This window comes from Heloderma suspectum, chromosome 3, assembly GCF_057233095.1.
Source record: "Heloderma suspectum isolate Gila_16-S chromosome 3, 16-S_ref, whole genome shotgun sequence".
NCBI classification, from domain to species: domain Eukaryota; kingdom Metazoa; phylum Chordata; class Lepidosauria; order Squamata; family Helodermatidae; genus Heloderma; species Heloderma suspectum.
Window position 1 is genome coordinate 35,910,884 of NC_139460.1, and position 15,981 is coordinate 35,926,864.

Sequence of the window (15,981 nt, forward strand, 5' to 3'; positions counted from 1 at the left end):
AAAAGTGCTGGCATTCGGCCTCCCCGAGATTCGTGGCAAAATTCTCTGACATCCCTATTCGCAAAGCAGCGCAAACGGCACCAAGTAAGTGCTCCGTTTCGCGCGCCTTTCACAGGGTGGTGGGGGGGAGGGGGGCTTCGTTCCACCATGAATTTCAGGGGGCCGAATGCACTGGCATTCAGCCTCACTGAGATCTGTGACGGAATCCTCTGACATCCCTACCTTCAGGTGACTAGAGCAGAAAAGACTGTCTTGCCCTGAGAACGGATACTTGCTCTAGCCAAGCCAAGGGTACAAGCAATGGCAAACAGTAAGTGCTCTGTTTCTGCCTTTCTCATTAACCATGACATAACACCTGAACAGGGCTTGAGAGGGGGAAAAAACCTGGCAGCAAGGTGGAATGGAATGGAATAGCTGTAAAGGGAGGAGGGAGAAAGCACAGATATAAAAAGGTAGAATGAACCATCTAATTGTCTGGATATGTTACTTCCTGGTTCACACTGAGAAGCTATTTTTAAATGTCTTCAGAGTCATAACTGAGAGCTGCCCATAGAAATCAGTGGAGCAAGTATGCCCCTCCCCCAAAATGGAGGGAGACCCTATATTGGAGGAGAGAAACCCCAAAACAGGCCAATGAGAACTGAGCCATGCTCACCAGGCACAGAATGCTGCTAGACTGTTGGAGGAAGGTGAATGGAAAACCATGTATGTGGGTGCGAATAGAATTGAGTGGCTGGAACCCTGAACAGAAGGACTCCATGCTATAACAGTGCTATTGTGGGGGTCTGCTTATTGCCCATAATGTACACATACGCCTCCCCTGTCACATTGTTTTATCTGGCCACACATATTTTTGAAACACTGCAAAAAATCTCAAAAGTGTGTCTGTTTTAGAGATAGATGCCTTGTTTTCAGAGTCAAAAGTGGCATGAGAGAGGTACCATTACACATGGAGTGCCCACTCATCCCACTACCAAGCTCTGTGATAGAGCACATGGCTTGCATGCAAAAGGTCCTAGGTTCAGTCCCCAGCATCTCTGGGTAGGGCTGGGAAAGACCCATGTCTGAGACCCCGGAGAGCCACTACAAGTCAGCATAGACAACGTTGAGTAGGAGGTAGCTTTGTTCCCAACAGACTTTGCAGGTCTTTGTGATGCTTCAAACACCTGCAAAACGTTTTGGCCAGAGATCTCAGTGGGACAAAATAAATAAACATGCAGGCACCATGGGAAATGATGCCTCCATCACAATTTTCTTTTAAAAATTATCACCCCCCCAACCAAGTTTTCAAAATCCCCATTTCAGACCTCATTTCAGCCGTGAACTCACCATGTTGCTCTAGACAGGGCACTCTATTTTAGGGCAAAGCTAAGTGAAATGAATGAATGCATTTCATGTGTCTTTTTTTAAAAAAGCAAACGTAGCAGGGCCCAATCATGGCACCACGATGCATGGTTAGACCTTTCCTTCTGCAGCATGGTCCTAATGAAAAACGCTTCTCTCCCCCACTCCCCCAGCTTGTATTGGTGCCAATTGCAGTTTTTCTCCTGGGACAAATAGCAGCTTCCAGGTGGATGGAAGTGCGTACGTGGAGATTTTCATCTGGATGGCAGCATGGGAGGAAAGTGTTAAAACTTTCCACAAGGTGTAGCGATGGCCACCAATTTGGATGACTTTAAAAGGTGATTGGACAAATTCATGGAGGAGAAAGCTGTCAATGGCTACTGGTCCTGATGGCTATATGTTACGTCCGGTATCAGAGGCAGTATGCCTATGACACCAGTTGCTGGGTAACATGGGTGGGAGGGTGCTGTGGCACTTGTGTCCTGCTTGTGGGCTTCCTGTGGGCAGCTGGTTGGCCACTGTGTGAATAGAATGCTGGACTAGATAGACCCTTGGTCTGATCCATCATGGCTCTTCTTATGTTCTTAAACTCTCTCCCCCTATGGTCCTGATCCTCTCCACACAGTTGCTATTGTTTGGTTTGGCTCTTAGCCTCAGGGTGGTTTAAGATCTGTGTTTCTTTTAAAGTTCCAAACATGGTTTAAAATGAAATCTGAACTCCATGATAACATATAAACTGAATGTATGACCCTTTTATGCAAGGCTGCTTTTCTTTGTAAAGAAAACATCTTCATCAGACAGTTATACAGCATGCACACAGCTTGATACTGAGAACAAGGAACAATCAGTGTCAAATACAGATCCATCTGGGTAATCTTCTCTTGCTATTTTATGCCTAGTAACTACCAGATCTCTGCAGTTGGTTCAGTAATTATAAATCAACATGTTTCTATGGTTATAGCAACTAGCTAGCATGCACTTTTATTTAGCAAGTATCTAAACAATGAATGGAGTTTAAAAATTTAAATCAAACTATTGAATGGGTCTCTCTCTCCCTCCCTCCCTCCCTCCCTCCCTCTCTGTGTGTGTGATATAAATCACAGATTTGAATTGCTCTGATTCAATTTGCCACCAAATTTTGGCTGCACACCACTACACAAGGCAAAAATGGCCAAATTTATCTTGTTTTCAAATCGCCTATTTTTTGTCTCCACTGAATTTGGCAGTGTGGCAGCAGGAATGTGGCCCACGAGAGAGGCAGGGGATGTGAAAATGGCCCCTGGATTGCCTAAAGTTGCCTACCCATGATTTAAATCACTGCTCAGTCTCCAGTCTGCAACATGGGGGAACTAATACTGACTGGCCCCGTAGGGCTGATATAAGGATTTCCAGGTATGCAAAGAGATTTGAATGCTTGAGATGGGTAATATAAATAATACTAAGTATTATTGTTGCTGTTTAAGGCTGCAGTTCTATACTCCCTTACCTGACAGTAAGCCTCATTGAATTTGATGGGACTTACTTCAGAATAGGCATGTACAGAATTAAATGTAAGCAGAAATACTACTTTTAACCTACCAAAGTGTCCTCCTTCCTTCCCAGTCCTGGTGCCCAGTCTAGCAAACAGGAACAAATACACAGGGAGTGGCTTCTTCCCTTCTGTGCAGCCCAAACGGAGGAAGTTCCCAACCACATGATTAGGTTGCTTCGAGTTGCTATTTCCCTGCCAAATCAATGGGGAGTTGGATTTGGGATACAGCCTTTCAACATCTGAGATATCCTGAAGGGAGGCTTCATGGAGACAGCCTGGTCTTTGCACGCTATAATGCAAATACTTTGAGATAGCTGAATCCTCCTGAAAGGCTGAAAATCTAATTTGCTCCGCCTCCAGTTTTTACTTCCTTGTACCTTTAAGAAAGGGTGGCTGTTGCTGAATTTGACCATAGTCCAACACTTGCTTTTGTTTTTGGTTTGCTTTTGCAGAGACACCTAGGAAAGAAATCTGAAGCACCGTAGTTGGATTTCAAATGCTGACAAGCTCTCTGAACCCCAGATCTGTATCTTTGATAGTCGCAATCTATATTGAGTTTCCAGAGCTGCTTTCCAATATGTTTCCAGTCCTCACGTTCTTGAAATTGGTCATCCTGCAGGAGTAAAGTGATTGAAATTCTGTGGATACTGCTCATCCTTGGGGAAGTGATTAAAAGATCTTTCACCCCTCAAAGCTGTACATTGGGAATGATGTTTCATTCTGGAATACTTCTTAGGGTGCTTCCAGATGAGGCTTTTATGACACCATCACCCTGCCTCGTTCACAGACGTTTGTGGGAGGTCCAGACAGCTTCATCATCTACTTAACTCTCGTGTTTTCCCACTGCTCCTTCCACCCTTTTCCTTAATGCAGAAAAGCCATTAAGGAAGGAACACAGAACAGCTCTCCAGTGCCTTGTGGTTGCTAGCGCTAGGAGCCCACTGTCTGGAAGCACCCTTAGTCTCCTGCCTAGCTGTGTGAAATTTTAGGCCCACTGTATTCTTGGGTGGAGGGAATATGTTTAATTGCAGATTTAAGAGGTCCCTCCTGTCTTGCAGGGAGAAAAGATGCGTTAACTTTGCCTTTAATAAAGTTGCCACAAGACAGATGAGTTGCCCTACTCTCCTTCCAACACCAGCTATGAAATCTTTCGGAGCATCTTCCTGTTTCACTCATGGGCCCCTAGGTCTCCATACTTCTCCCTCATTTGTGGCCCTCTGGCCAGGCTGGCCCTACCATGAGGCAGAATGAGATAGCTGCCTCAGGCAGCAGCTGCTGGGAGTCAGGAAGCTGCAGCAAGGTGCTAGCAGAGCCATGTGTCATGACAGCCTGCCCTGTAGCCCCTAAGCTAGCCTGCTGCCCTCAGGTGTGGTGGGCAAGGCTATCCCATTGCCAGGGTTGAAGTAATATTCAACTGCTAGTCTGGGTCAGATTTTGTACATGGAATGGGAGGGGGGCATCAACTTGTCCTTTGCCTCAAGCAGCAAAATGTCTTGGGCTGGGCTTGCCTTCTGGCCTCTTTGGCCAGGATCTGTCTGGTCTCAGATCCTTCCTAGCCTACCCAAGGCTACCATTTCTGGTGAGCAGCTTGAAGCTGCAAAGCAAAGGAGTGAAGAGCATTATTACCCTCCTGGGTTGCACCGTCATTCCATCCCCATGGGCTCTCCTGGGTCTGGTTATCTTAATGCTTGGGATGAGGCCTAGGCCTTTCCATAGGCAGGTCAGATTCTGTCCCATGTGACTCCCTAATCTCTTTCAAAGAGCAGAAGATTGCACAGCTCTCCCTACAGGTCTGTTTGTATGCCAAAAGAACACAATGACACCTTCAGCTGAGTGGATATCAGTAGATTATTTTTTCAGCTGGAACAAGAGAAGGGCTAAGAAGAAATTACGATGGGCCTAGAGTCGTTGTCCATGTGCCAGTATCCGGCCCGTGGCGGGAGGATGTCTCTCTCCCTCCACACCTGGGTAGGTAGGCCTGACCTCCCACGCCAGCCACTGGGTCTAGGTGTTTCAAAAGCTACCACTGGATCTTGGCATCCACAGGTACTTCTAGAAGAGGCTTTTATAATGCCATTACCCTGCCTCATTCATGAAATTTTATAGGGGGGTTGAGACAATGTCTTCCATTTATAACCCTCCAATGTTTTCTCATCACGTCTTCAATCTTTTTTCTTACTGCAGAAAATCCATTAAGGAGAAAAAAGATGGAATAGCTGCACAATGCCTTCTGACTGTTAGCTACAGGAGCACCCAAGTCTTCATAAAATGCATTAGAATAAATCAAACCTTAGCCTACCTCCCTATAATTTAACACTCCATTGCTTCTTGTCCTATCCAAAGTGAAATGTGGAGAACAATATTTCTCCCTCTTCTATCCAAGTGATCTCCCCTTCTCTAGGCCAAACATACCCAGTTCTTTTAGGAACTTCCCTCTGGTTAATTTACCATCTTCTTTGTAAGCTCCCCTGTGAGAGTGGCAGTGGAGGCTGATGGCTCCAATTTGAGTGGGGCTGTGTCTGTGCTCTGGGTTTCAGGCAGAATTCTAAAGGAGCTATCCAAGGTGCCTAACCCTATCCCTAATATGGGCTAAGCACCTTGGATAGCTCCTTTAGAGTTCTGCCTGAAACCCAGAGCAGATTCACAGACCCGCTAAAATCGAAGCCACCAGCCTCCGCTTGAGAGCTGGTTTACACCTCAGTCCGTCACTCGGTGATTTGCAGATACCCTTTGAAGGCATTGTGTTTCAGGGGATGTGAGGTGATACAAAAGCTCTGTCTGTGGCGTTTGATATTGAATGGTTCATTCACATATGCAACTGACCACTTTATTTCATGTGCATTTGTGGAGCCAACCCTGAAACTTTCCAAGTTATGAGTATCCTTCCTGAAACATGGGGCCTAATACTGAACACAAACCGGGGCCATTTTGTTTCTGCCCCCAAATATGGTTTACAGACATGAAATCTATTCATTTATTTGATTTGTACTCTGCCTTTCTACCAAAAAATGGCACTCAGAAATGCCTCTGAGCTGTGTATCATTCTCACCCACAAGCAACCACATTCACCTCCCATACATCTTGGATTAGACGACAGGGTGTCATCAGAAGTGTGGCTTACATCCCCCATCCCTCTTCTTGTTCTATGAAATGAGCACTGCCCATCGCTGTCTTGGACAACCCTTAGGAAAAAAGGAAAGGTTCCTCTTGTGCAAGCACCGAGTCATTACTGACCCCTAGAGGGACGCCGTTTTTCCTTGGCGTTTTCCTGGCAGACTGTATAGTGGGGTGGTTTGCCATTGCCTTCCCCAGTCCTAACTACCTTTCCCCCAGAAAGCTGGGTACTCATTTTACTGACCTCGGAAGGATGGAAGGCTGAGTCGACCTGAGCCGGCTACCTCAAAACCAGCTTCCGCTGGGATCGAACTCAGGTCGTGGGGAGAGTTTCGGCTGCATTACTGCCGCCTACCCCTCTGTGCCACACGGGGCTCCTAGGGACAACCTAGGGACAACTCTTAAGCATACATTAGAAGGAGCCATGAGGAAATTATGGGGTGATTCTTCCCCTTGTTGCTTACACTTGCATGCATGTATGTATGTGTATTTGTGGATGTGTTATGTTACCCAAAAGAACTACATGGGTGAAGGGAGACTGTTACTTCCCCATGCTGCATTATCCCAATCACATTTCTTCCAGTACAGCTTATTTCTATTAGCAGGGATGGACTGAAAGAAAAATGCCTGGGATCAGGGCCAGCCCTACCATTAGGCAGAATGAGGTGGTTGCCTCAGGTGACAGGTGCTCTGTGCTGTGGAAGGGACAGCAGTGGCAGCCCCCTGGCTATTCCTCTCTGTTGGAGGAAGACAGAGCTGCATCTTCTGCATGGCCTTCACTGCAGCACCTAAGCTAGCCTGTAGCTCTCAGGTAAGGTAGAGGATTTGATTGATTGATTGATTGATTGATTGACTGACTGAGTGATTGAATGATTGATCAATTGCATTTATAGCCCACCTTTTTTCCTCTTGCAAGGAACCCAAGGCAGGTGCTCTTCCTCTCCATTTTATCCTCACAACAACCCTGTGAGGTAGGTTAGGCAGAGAGTCAGTGATCGGCCCAAAGTTACCCAGTGAGCTTCATGGCTGAGTGGGGACTAGAACCCAGATTTTCTGGATCTCAGTCCACCACTTTAACCACTCCACGACACTGTCCCATCACCAGTGTTGAATAAGATTCAACTGCCAGTCTGGTCGACTTCTGTAGGTGGAATGGGGGAGCGGGCATCATTTTGTTCTTTGCCTCAGACAGCAAAATATCTTGGGCCAGCCTGGCAGGAGTGCTCAGTCATGAGGAAGTAATATGGGGGAGGGAAAAGTTTCAGTTCACCTCAGCCACATGTCCCCTTTGGTATTAAAAGTAGATGTGTCGTGTCCCCCACCACCACCCCCGCTCCTGTGTGAAAAGGCAGGCATAAACAAACTTGGGCCAGATCTACTTGGGGCTTTTATACCATTCTACTGCGCTCCAAAGTTTGTAGTGTCAGATGATGCATGCCCTTCTCTGTAGCCAGCGCACTGTTTCTATCTTTAAAATCCAGTGTTTCTGCAACTGCTTTTCTGAAGGATTATCCTGTCATGGCACTTTCACGGCACTTTTGGGGTCCCTTGCTGTGGGCTGCTGGGGCAGCCCTGAATGGCAGAAGGGAAAGTGGTGAGGGTGGGGTAGGTGTGAGGAGAGCAGAGTCATGTCTACCCAGAAGTAACTTCAAATTGCACTTTGCTGAGTACAGGAGCAGAGGCACTGAGAGAATTCCTCTGCCTGTTGTTATAATATTCAGTGAGCATGGGAGTGAGGAGGGGGAATGGTGGAAAGCAAGCTTCAAGCCTGCCATTTTAAAACTGCACATCCCTACTTGGAAGTAACTTGTCCTCTTTTGCAGTTCACCGCACAACAGGGGGGGAGAGTGGCGGAGAGCAAGCCTCAAACAGCAGGAGAGGGAAGGAATGGAAGGAGTTAACCTTCAGCTTCTCTCTATTGGGGGTTTGGAAAGAAGTATCTCCTATCTGCATACCTTCGAATATGAAGACCCACCCTTTTAATTCCTTTGCCTCAAGGAACAATGAGTTGGCATGGATAACCATGTCTACTCAGATGTAAATCACATTTTTTTTCAATGAGGCTTACTCTTGAGAAAGTCAGCAGGTTGCTTTTGGGTTCCCTTTGTAATAAATAAATAAATCTCCATGCAGCATCCTAGTTTTACACTCATTCCTGCAATACCCTTCTCCTTCCCCGCACATCCCAGTTTTCAGGTAGGCAGGGTTTTATTGATTTTAAGAGCCATTTTTGCATGGTGCCCGGCTTGCCGTGGCTTGTTGTGTCATGTGAACCCAGGTGGCAGTGGTTGTTTGAGGATTAGATAGCCCTCAAATAACCCTAAAACAAGCCATGGTTACTTGAGCGCAGGGAAGCCAGAGAAATCCACAATGGAATCAAATGAGTTCATACTTTTATGAATCTGACCTGTGGATTCTCCAGTGGACTGGCTTTTCCCAAGTCACAATGATTCTGCAGACTTGCAGGCTGCTTTTTTTTTACTTTCCAGAATTTCACGCAAATTGATTTGTAGAAAAATATGCAAAATAAAAAAAAAAACACCAGCTGAAAATGTGCATTTTCCCCATAGGCTAAAGCATGAAAATGCGCATTTGGGGGGGGGGCATTTGCACAGTTGGAGAGATTTGTGCATTTGGGGGGAAATTGCACATTTCTGTAAGTGCGAATTTGCACAAATTCGGGAAACCGGAAAAAATCTGATTCTGTTTATGAGTGGATGATAGAATGAAAGGTGCCTGACAATCCATGGAATGCAGATGGGATTTACAAAATCCATACATCCCAACTTGAGGGTTGTGCTGCCTGGGTTTGCACAGCAAGCCATGGCAACCTGCAAGTGCTCAGCACAACACAACAGCCCCCCCCCCCAATTAAGCCATGGTGAGCTGCCGTGAGATGTCAATGAATGGAAACTTTCAAAGTCATCTTCCTTTTATCCTTGCTATCTTCCTTTGTACATATATTTGAACTGATATTTTGTTTGACATGTTCTTGAAATTGTAGGGCAGTTTCCTGGGACATGGAAGTCACTTCATGTCCTCCTCCAAGCATAGGTGCCTCCCTGTGGATTTCAGTTAATGTAGCTATTTGATAGATGTAACAATAGGAAAGCATCTCCTTAAATGTTCTTGAATGTCACACATTACTGGATGTTACTATTTTATGTTACTATTTTATTTTTTAGTTTTAGTTTTGAATAATGAGCTATCGTGTATAATTAATTTTGAAATATTTTCCAGCCATTAATAGTCACTGCATCTCCCCTCCCCTCCTCCTCCAGCTAAGGGCAGGTCTTAAGCTCTGTGTGTCAAAGAAGCCAAACGTGAGAAACAGAGGGCTAAACTAAACACTATGTTAAATAAATATTGTGTAGCTGATCCTCACCATTTTGTCTACTGTAGTGTAAGCATGTGGGGCGGGGGTCAACCCAGACTTGTACCACTGCATGTGGGTAGAGGAGATTTAAATCTTCCTACGCAGCCACTCCCCCCCCTTGCCTCCCCATCCCATCACAGCAGAGACTAAAAAAAAGACTAAAGAAAGAAAGAGAGAGTGAAAAAGAACGAAGGATTTGGAGTTATTTTTACTTGGGGGGGGGGAATGGCTGGGTAAGAAGATTTAAATCTACCTTAAATCTACCTCTACCCGCACATGGTGGTCCCAGTTTCGATCAGGGCCCCACATGCTTACATTAAGGTAAACAAAATGGGGAGGATCAGTTGCACACTATATATTCAGAAAGAGAGAGGACTGAGCCTGTGAGCTGGAGGGACATGGTGTGCAGATACTTATCTTCGGGGGTCTGATGTGCAACAGTAGGTTTGTTGGCTGCTGGGAGTGCTTATGGTCTTGCCTCCATCTGCACTCTGTGTTTATATTTGTAAATAAACCAAATATTACGATCTCCAGTGATCTCCAAAAGGAAGCCAAACCTGATTAGTGATATCCCTGAAATTTCTCACTGCTCAGGAAAGAGGAGAGTTTATAACAGTACTTTTATGAAGAACTGTGTTTTGGCCTGGGGAAAGCAGTTTGTGGGTAGGCACCAGCTAGGTGAACACATAATACTACCTGATCTCTTAACCATAGTTAAAGGATTGGCTTCTTCCTGCAGAAAGAAGGGCCTCCTCTGACAATCCCACTGCATGGGCAGGATGGAACAGGAGGAGGTGTTCCTTCAGATATGTGGGTGCCAAGACAAGTATTTTGGGGTGTTGGCCTTGAATGGGAAATCGCACCCATCACCATTACAAAAGCCCTGCTCCTGGAGGAGCTGAAAACTGCTAGAACTGGTTTGTTGATATGGATCAACATATTTCCTGGAGGAGAAGGATATCAAGGGCTATTAGGCTTGAGGGCTACCACCATTACCAGAGGAGGCTTGCCTATGTACACCAGTTGCTGGGGAACATGGGCAGGAGGATGGTGTTTCACTTGTGTCCTGCTCGTGGGTTTCCCATTGTAAGGGAAAAACTGGAAGCTAAAATGTCAGGGTCCCTGGTATTGGTCACCTAGCCACACCTACTTTAAACAGCCTCAGCTTGGCCCTGATGTTGTAGGGAAGGTTCCTTTGGGGACTGAGACCAGAGTGTTCACACTCACTCAGTTTTCCTTGAATGCTACAAATAAGGACTAAACAATGACATAAGCTAAATGCATTTATTAAAGAAAGATAAAGGTAATGTTTAACAAGCACACAAACCTTCAACCAAGCAAAGTCATACTCACACTTGTACTTTACCCAGAAGGGTAAAGGGACTCTCTCCTCTACTCCAAACCCCAGCTTCACCCAAGACCTAAAATATAGACCTCAGTGTAGCAGGCACGGCCCAAAGTAAAGAAGGAAGAAGATCCAGATCTCTGTACCCCATTATATACCCTCTCAAAGTTGGCAACCTCCTTCTTAATGCATATTCTGAAATTATCTTTTTCATTTGTCCACGTCACTTCATACGCTTATTCCATGACAAATTTCCCAGAAATTCCCTCCCATTACTGATGTATCTTGTTTACCCCCAAAAGTACTTTTGTGCCTCATTTCTGTGGTCAAATGACTCCTTTCTCCTTCTCCTTTTCTTCAAACCAGTTGGAACCACTTGCATTGCTCAATTCCAGTTGCCCTTTAATAACCTTCATTCAGAGCCACCTTACCCTTAGAGATATATGCAATCCCACCTAATAACATACATTGTATCAATTAAGCCCCTAATCTCCTATTACCCCTCTAAGCATTAGCAAGCAACTAATACACCCATCTTCCCTACTTGCCCTGTTGCACATTAGCATTAACCCCCTATACCCATTAGTTAGCATTAATACCCTCTATACCCTCTAAAGATACCCCCCTTGATATACAAATATAGTCCACTAATATCCTTTCACCATCAACAGCTGGTTGGCCACTGTGTGAACAGAATGCTGGACTAGATGGACCCTTGGTCTGACCCAGCAGGGCTCTTCTGATGTTCTCATCAACACAGCTGCCTGCATTTTCAGACTCTCTTGGGGGTTCCTGGCCATTGGGACTGCCATGACGAGTGCCTGCACTTCAAAATGTACCACTACACTACTAGTTGGAGATGAGGGCAGAGCAGCTGAGAGGCCTCTGGATCTGGCAAATCCATAGCCTCACCTCTCCCCTCCCTGCCTACTGTCATGCCCCCCATCCCTGACTCTCCATCCTCTTCTTGAGGTGGAGCTCAGGCCTCTGGAGAGGGAAGTGCTGTGGAGCTTTCTGCAGTGGCGGGGAAGGGAGGGGGGAAATCCCAGCTCAGTTTCCCCCCTCCAAGGTTGTAGCTCTGTCTACAGCTTTGGAGGGATAAATCCTCAGTATCCTATGGCCCCCCAGACACTGCCTGGGGGCCATAGGATTGCTCTCTACGTTTACTAAGAATGGGTTTAAAGTTAATTCGCCCTCATCCACCCACCATTGATTGTAGGCATCAGTCTCTAGAAATGTAAGGGCAAAATGGTTTCCCAGTGTCGAAGGTCAACATAGTTATGTTCTAAGACACCCTCATCGTGCATTTCACTGTGGTGTGCAAGATTTAAACTGATGATATGGGATCATCCAGCTGACCGATGAACAGAAATCCCCCCCTTTCAGCTGTGCCTCCAACAGTAACTCTTTTGATCAATCCAAAAGGAAGGGCATTTGTAATGAATGTTCATAGGAGCATAGCACTGTTGGTAGGGAGTGAGGAAAGAAACAATGATAAATAGAAATGATTTGCTACAGGGATAAAATCTCTGATATAAATTCATTTGCCTGCAGGGCCAGAGACTTCATTGTTTATATCCAAGCCATCATCATATCCAGTTTAAAGATCAGCTCAGAACTGAAAGAGGTTTTAAGTAAAGAATAAATAGCCAGAAGAATTTACAAACAGGCATCAATCTATCATATTAGGTTTAATGAAATCTTGATAAAGCCTGAATGACTGAATATTCACTGCAAATGCAATGACAAACATTCTCATTCTGCCTTTCCAGAGCTAGATGCTGGATGCTTAAGAATTCTTGCGTGGAAGTAATGAGCATTGTCAAGGTTCCCCTTATGACCTGGATCCCCTGAGTAACTCTTTAAAGAACCACTCCCTCCTTAAGAGTCCTACCTTCCTTCTTTTACCTTCATCTTTCCAATAACATGGGGGTTAGACTGTAGGTGTGGAGTGATCAACACTTTAGACACAGGGTTTAACCATAACAGTTTACTGGTAAATTAAAGCAAGGAAATCACAACTAAAGGTATTTACACAATAGAGTTCAGTGATACAAAAGGCATTAACAGAAAATAAAAGTTGCAAAACACAAGTTCCTTTACCCTAGCTGTACTTAGATTTCTCGAGGCTGCTTCTTCCTGCTCCCTCTTCAGGCTCTGGTCTCCCCAACTTTGCTGTTGCTGGCTCTCTCACTCTCTTTATATACCCTCCTCCCTCAAAACCAAAAGTATTGCTTCACACCTGAAGAAATGAAACTTAACTGAGGAAATGAAACTGAAACTTGACTGGGGAAATGAAACTACTCCTCTGAGGGATACGCCCTCCCACCAAAACAAAAACAAAAAACCAGGCCTCTAAGCCTCTGTAGGCCTCAAACCTTCACAAGCATAATAGGTATGATGACAGAAAAACGTAACTGCATCTTTGTCTCTTCATTTTTTTTTTCAAATAGCAGCCATGGGGAAAGGATATCCAAATCTGGATCACAGCATAGGGAATGGGGAATTTAACACATGAGTTTTTCTAGAGGTTGATTTTCATTGGGAAAATGGTACAGGGGAACCATAGTATAGTTCTGATCTGGGCTGTATCCCTACCATGGCTGCTATTTGGGAAAAAATTGCGAATGGGCACATCTTTGAGAAAGTGTGTGGGTGCCATCATAAAATGGCTGCCATGGTGTGTGCCCATCCATGAGATGCTTGCCGTTCTGGGAGTGGCGCCATCCATCACAGAAAGCAAACTAGTGAGGCTTAAAAACAAGTAACTTGCCCAAGAAGTTGAGTACAAGGTGGTGGTGGAGTCTGAGCCCCGAACATAAAACTGAACCCACAATGTTTGGCTCCAACAGAATACCAATTTCACAGAAACCAATCTCTCTCTCTCAATCCCTCTCCCCCTGTGTGTGTGTGTGTGTGCGTGTGTGTGCGCGCGCGCTGGCCAACTCACCCCTCCCATCTCTTTCTTTCTCTGTGCCAGCCAATCCCTTCCCCCATCTCTCTCTTTCTCTCTTTGTGGTAGAGTGGCCATGTGTCCTCTTTCAGAGGACAGTCTTCTATTTGAAGGGCTGTCAGTGGACTGTCCTCTATTTTGAAGGCATCCTCTATTTGAAGGGCTGTCCTTTCCAAGTCCAGTTTAAAGATAAAGAAGATTTCTTGAATTCTAAGGATTGTTATAGCATTCAAGGCTGGCCATGTGTCCTCTTTTATAGAGTGCACTCCTCTACTGAAGGTCTGAAAGAGGACTGTCCTCTCTTTTGAAAGTGTCCACTATGTGAAGGGCTGTCCTGTCCAAGTCCAGTTTAACAATAAAGAACCATTAGAAGGAAGAACTGGGCCTTGAAGTTGCCCATCAACAGCACCTGGACAGCAGACTGACCAGGCAGGCATGCAGGTCACCTGGTCACAGTCTTTCACACTATGGTGAAATATACTATATTTCTATTTAAATTACAATAATTATGTCTAAATTTGCATCTATACATATGAATCACAATATGCAAATTTTATGCAAATTGGTGTCTTCTTTTGTCCTCTTTTTCATGATGTATGTCCCTTTTTTTGGCAATTCACAAGTGCCCAACCTAGTTAGTGTGCGTGTGTGCGTGTGCATGCATGCGTGTGCGAGAGAGAGAGAGAGAGAGAGAGACAACCAACTCACCCATCTCCTTTTCTGTGCCAGCCAGCTCACCCCCAAATCTCTTTCCCCCCGCACCTCTTGTGGGCCTGTCTAACCCTTTTTTGCCCCCTCATAGGGCAAAATTCTATTCACCCATTCTATTTTCCACCCTCCCCTACATTTCCTCCTCCTATCCATGACACACAGACACAGCTCAGCCACCTTGTTTCTCTCCTACAACCAACCCGGAAGGCTGTGGTTCAAACAGAGTGGAAGTGGGTGTGTACAGTGAAGGCTGAGCAAGCAGGCAAAGGAGTTGCCCAGGTCAGGGAGACCATTTAGAAATAATTATCAATCAGTTGGGCGTGGAGGGGAGAAGATAGCATGACAGGCACCATGGCAGGCACCTCGGGGGGGGGTGGCACCATCGTCCCTGCGAGCGCTGTGCTGAAGATCCCAGGATTAGGGCTTGTGGCATGGGGGATTAACCATTTTCCCCCAAGCCATTTACCGAAAGGAAGCTGTTATTGGCAGTGGAAGTGGGGAGAGATAAGATATGGGTCTCCACCACACTCCCCAGGGCTGGCTCCAGGTTTTGGAGGGCCTTTGGGTAGGACACTGTCCATGGGTCCCCCCCCTCAGTGATTCTACCTTCTCACCACCATTGTCACCTGCTGCTATTGCTCCTCATCCCTGTTCTCATCACTGCTACCAATTACTTGCTTGACAGGCAGAAAACCAGTGAGCAAGAAGGCTGTAGAATCTATTGCTCTTCCTTCTCACCACCACTGTTGCCTGGGCTAGAGCAAGAGGCAGGTGAACATGAAGGTTGCAATGGTCCAGGGGGGTCTTGCCAGTGGGCCCTCAAGAGGGGCCCTGTCGTGCCTGTCTTTGACACCCGCCCTGTCCTCCCTGCCTTCCTCAGTTAACAGCAGCTCTGCGGGAGGCAATTCACACTGGAGAACTGGTGCAGGGGGGAGGGTCAGCCTCCTTTCCCCCAACTCAATGGCCCAAATCCAAATTGCAACACACACACGAGAGAGAGAGAGAGAGAGAGAGAGAGAGAGAGAGAGAGAGATTTTAAGGCTGAAAAACACCCTGGAAGATTCCCATCACAAATATCTCACCTCATGTGTAGTTTGGCCCTATGTCACACAAAGCTGCAGAATGGAAGAGCAGGGACAGTATTTTCCATCCAGGACCCAGCAGTATTAAACTGCCTCCACCACTCTTAAAAGATGATGTCAGTCTGGTTCAGCCTGTCATAAACATCCCTAGGGCAGTATTAGGATATTCTATTACCATTAGACAAGTTATTAGTACTAATATATTTGGACAAACATTTCTTCAGGAAAGCAGTTAGGGTTTAAGGGAGAGACTATTGTTGTGAAAGCCTTCCTTTCCTCTCCTCTCCTCTCCTCTCCTTTTTCTTTCTTGCCTGTTCATTTTGTCTTTTTCCTTCCTTCATTTGGATGTAAGCAGACAATTAACAAGACAGATGGCATTTCTGCAGGAAGCTACGTTGTGGGGTGTACAGTCTCTTCAACATCTATATCTTGTTTCCTTGGACGGGGATAGTTCTGCTGAGAAGCAGCTGGCCTATGTCCTGGGGAAGAATCCTCCCCCCACACACACACACACACGCACACACC